General features: G+C 43.6%; 1 non-coding gene across 1 annotated transcript; it reads right to left on the bottom strand.

The window, feature by feature from the left end:
• Positions 1-2,564: 2,564 nt before the first annotated feature.
• On the bottom strand, positions 2,565-2,671 carry LOC143666401 (U6 spliceosomal RNA). The gene has a single exon (XR_013167602.1). It is a non-coding gene; the product is annotated as a U6 spliceosomal RNA (small nuclear RNA).
• Between the last annotated feature and the right edge of the window lie 1,794 nt (positions 2,672-4,465).

Below are 4,465 nucleotides of genomic sequence, written 5' to 3'. Positions count from 1 at the left end.
TAATGAGCCACAGGTGAGGTTCATGTACCATTGGCTCATGTCCACAGCAACACAACTAGGCACTTTCACCTGACCAAGTTGACACCTGAATCTAACTATCACATATCCACCCCTTGTCAACTTGGCAACTATACACATCACCTTAAACAATATTAAAGTGCAAAAAATTCTCTTCTGGCTGTGGACCTATGAATCTCAAAACAAGTTATCTGGTGCCAAATGCAAAGGAGGATATTCACAGAATACAGGTTTTCATTTCCATAGGGAGAAGTTGGAAGAAACACAGATGTAAAACCTGCAGGGCAAGCACCATGGGATTTCAAAGTCTGAAAGTCATTTATCTTCCAGCTTAGGAAGTGGTGGTCCCTCCCTTTCCAAGGGCCTATGCAGTGTCCCACCTCTTTCCAAATCAACCTCAGGGAGCATTGAGGAGACCACCTTTTTCTCAGCTCCACTCTCTTCAGGCATCAGGGCCACCCCTGGGCTCTCTGCCATTTCCAGGGCACACACTCAACCCCTCCAATGTGGTGGCAGCCAGGCTCTCCCCAGTCCCCAAGGAGTATGCTGTACCTTCTCAAAAACCTGAGGCAGCACAACTCTTCCACTGCAATGAGATGGGAGACTCATCTTCTGCTTCTAGGGTAAACTCACCCTCTCCATGTATGTGGGTGGGTCCACTCTCCTGGCCAAGGTTTCTTGGCTTCAGACCCAAGCTTCCCTGGTTCTCACTCTGCAAACTCCAGTTTGTCCCTTTGTGTCCCCCTTTGCCCAGATTAGCAGTATTTCCATTTACACCAATAGTCTCTTCAAGCACTCCAGGACTTCTCCATCATTCTCTTCACAGTTTCTCCAAAATCTTCACCTTAGTCATCTGAAAAACCGTTCCAACATTGTGGTATTTACAAATCACAGCAGCACCCCATTCTCAGGTACCAAAATCTGTTCTGGTTTGTTAGCTGCTGGAACACAACACACCAGAGTTAAATTGGCTTTTAATAAAGAGAGATTTATTTTGGTAGTTCTTCAGAGGAAAGGCAGCTAACTTTCAACTGAGGTTCTTTCTTATGTGGGAAGGCACAGGGTGATCTCTGCTGTCTTCTCTCCAGGCCTCTGGGTTCCAAGAACTTTTCCCAGGGTGATTTCTTTCTGCATCTCCAAAGGCCTGGTCTGAGCTGCGAGTGCTGAGATGAGGTATGCTGAGCTGCTTGGGCTGGGCTATGTTGTGCTCTCTCATTTAAGCACCAGCCAATTAAATCAAATATCATTCATTACAGCAGGCACACCTCTTAGCCAACTGCAGATGTAATGAGCCACAGGTGAGGTTCATGTATCATTGGCTCATGTCCACAGCAACAGAACTAGGTACCTTCACCTGGCCAAGTTGACACCTGAATCTAACTACCACAGTGATATCATCAAAGAAGAACGCAGGGGTGGTGATTCCCACCACATCCCAGTTCAACTCTCCAATTTAGACTGTGCAGAAAATATATGGCTCGTGGAGGATGACTGTATTATCATAAATTTAACCAGGTGGTGATTCCAATCACAACTGTTCTTCCAGATGTGATATCATTGCTTAAGCAAATGAACATATCCTCTGGTACTTGGTATGCAGAGATCAATCTGGTAAATGATTTTTTTTCTTTTAATTTCTTTATATGTATACCCTTAGTAAAGATCAATAGAAACATTTTGGTTTCAGCTGGACCATGCACTTTCATTGTCCAACCTCAGGGGTACATCAATTCTCCAGCCCTGTGTCATAATCTAGTCTGAAGGGACCTTGATTGCCTTTCCTTTCCACAAGACATTGCATTGCTCCATTATATTGATGAAATCATTTTGATTGGACATAGTGAACAGGAAGTAGCAACTATTCTAAATTTATTGTTAAGGCATTTGTGTGGCAGAGGAAGGGAGATAAATCCAACAAAAACACAGAGTTCTTCCACTTCAGTGAAATTTCTAGGCACTAGGGGTGTGGGGCATGCCGAGATATCTCTTATAAGGTGGATGATAAGCTGTTGCTTCTGGTCTCTTCTACAACTAAAAAGAGAGAAACTCCCAGCTGGCTGCTTTGGATTTTAGTGGCAACATATTCCTTTTTTGGGTGAGCTACTCTGGCCCATTTGCCAGTCACCTGTTAGTTTTTATTGGGGACTGAAACAGGAGGAGGCTTTAAAATAGGTCTAGGCTGCAGTGCAAGCTGTGTTGCCACTTAATCATATCATTGAACAGATTCGATAGTACTGGAAGTGTCTGTAGCTAATAGAAATGCTATCTGGAGCCTTTTGCATGCTTCTATAGGAGAATCACAAAGCAGACCCTGAAGATTTTGGAGCAAAGCTTTGCCATCCTCTGCAGAGAAGTACTCTCTCTTTTTTTTTTTTTTTTGCATGGGCAGGCACTGGGAATCGAACCCGGGTCTCCGGCATGGCAGGTGAGAACTCTACCTTCTGAGCCACCATGGCCTGCCCTAGTACTCTCCTTCTGAGACAGTCTTTGGCCTGCTAATGGACCTTAGAAGAGACTGAATTCTTTTTTTTGTTTGTTTGTTTATTTAAAATATGGAACGCTTCACGAATTTATGTGTCATCCTTGCGCAGGGGCCATGCTAATCTTCTCTGTATCATTCCAATTTTAGTATATGTGTTGCCGAAGCGAGCACAAGACTGAATTCTTAACCATGGGTCACCAAGTTACCATGAGAATTGATTTTCCTATCAGAAACTTAGTGCTCTCTGACCCACCAAGACTTAAAGTTGGGCATGCACAGTAGCAATACATCATCAAATACAAGTGGTATACACAAGACCAGGCTCAAACAGAACTTGAAGGGACATAGAAGTAACACAAGGAAGTGGCTGAAATGTCAATTGCCCCAAAGCCTTCCACATGAGATTTTCCCTACCAGCTCACAACTATGGCTCCTTGGGAGGAAGAGAATGTTCAGCCCTATTATGGGATATCCTTGAAGGACAGCAGTGAAGAGAAATCCTCCCAGTGGGCAGAGGTTTGAAGAATGTATTGTTTTTACATTTTACTTTGAAAGAGAAATGGCCAGAGGTGGCTGTGTACACTGATTCACGGTAAGAGTCCAATGGTTTGACTGGATGGTTAGGAACTTTGAAGGAACATGATTGGAAAATTGGTGACAAAAAGATCTGGGGGAGAGGTATGTGGATAGAAATAAAGAGATGGAAAATATGAAGATATTTGTGCTTCATGTAAATGCTCACTGGAGAGTGGCTTCTGTAGAGGAGAATTTTAATAATCAAAGGTATAGGCCAAACCCATTCTGTGCATACCATTTGGCTCTTTCTCCAGATACTCCTGCCATTGCCCAATGGTCTCATGAAGAAAGTGGCCATGGTTGTATGTATGGAGGTTTTTTATGAGATCAGCAACGTGGATTTCTACCCACCACGACTACTATTGGGCTGAGTGCCCAATCTGCCAGTAGCAGAGACTAACACTCAACCCCTAAGGGAGCACCATCCCCTGAGGTGATCAGCCTGGTACCTGGTGGCTGGCTGATTACATGGGACGATTTCCATCATGGAAGGGGTATAGTTTTGTTATTACTAGAATAGACACATATTGTGGATACAGATTTACCTTCTGTGCATGTAATGCTTCTGAGAAAGTTACTATCCTTGGACTTACAGAATCCTTTATCTACTGTCATGGTATTCTACACAGCATTGCTTCTGATCAAGGAATCTACTACATGACAAATAAAGTGTGGGCATGGGCACATGCCCATGTAATTCACTGGTCTTATCATGTTTCCCTTTAACTTGAAACAGCTTAATTGATAGACTGGTTGAATGGCCTTTTGAAGACTCAATTATTACACAAACTGGGTGGCAGTATTTTGCAGGACTGGGTCAGTGTTCTCTAGAAGGCTGTACAGGCTTTAAATTAGCATCCTCTCTCTGTTGCTATTTCTCCCACAGCCAGGAATCAGGGGTCCAGGAGTCAAGGGGTGAAATTGGAGTGGCACCACTCATCATTACCCCTAATAACCACTAGAAAACTTTTGCTTCCTGTCTGCATAACTTTAAGCTCTGCTGGTCTACAGGTCTTAGTTGAAAAATAGTGACTCCACCAGGAGCTACATAATGACTGCACTGAACTGAAAGGCAAGAAGCCACCACGTCACTTTGGGTTTTTCATGTCTCTGAGTCAATAGGAAAAGAAGGAAGTTACTGGACAGGCTGGGATGCTTGATCCTTATTATCAAAGTGAACTAGGACTTCTAGTTCACAATGGAAGTAAGGAAGAGTTTGCCTGGAACACAGATAATCCATTTGGGTGTCTTTCAGTATAACATGCTCTATGGTTAAAGTCAATGGAAAACTGCAGCAATCCAATCCAGGCAGGACTATGAATCACCCATACCCTTCAGGAATGAAGGTTTGAATCACCCCACCTGGCAAAGAATCAAGAGCAGCCGACA

This window comes from Tamandua tetradactyla, chromosome 22 (assembly GCF_023851605.1).
Source record: "Tamandua tetradactyla isolate mTamTet1 chromosome 22, mTamTet1.pri, whole genome shotgun sequence".
NCBI lineage: Eukaryota > Metazoa > Chordata > Mammalia > Pilosa > Myrmecophagidae > Tamandua > Tamandua tetradactyla.
This window is presented reverse-complemented; position numbering and strand designations above follow the sequence as displayed.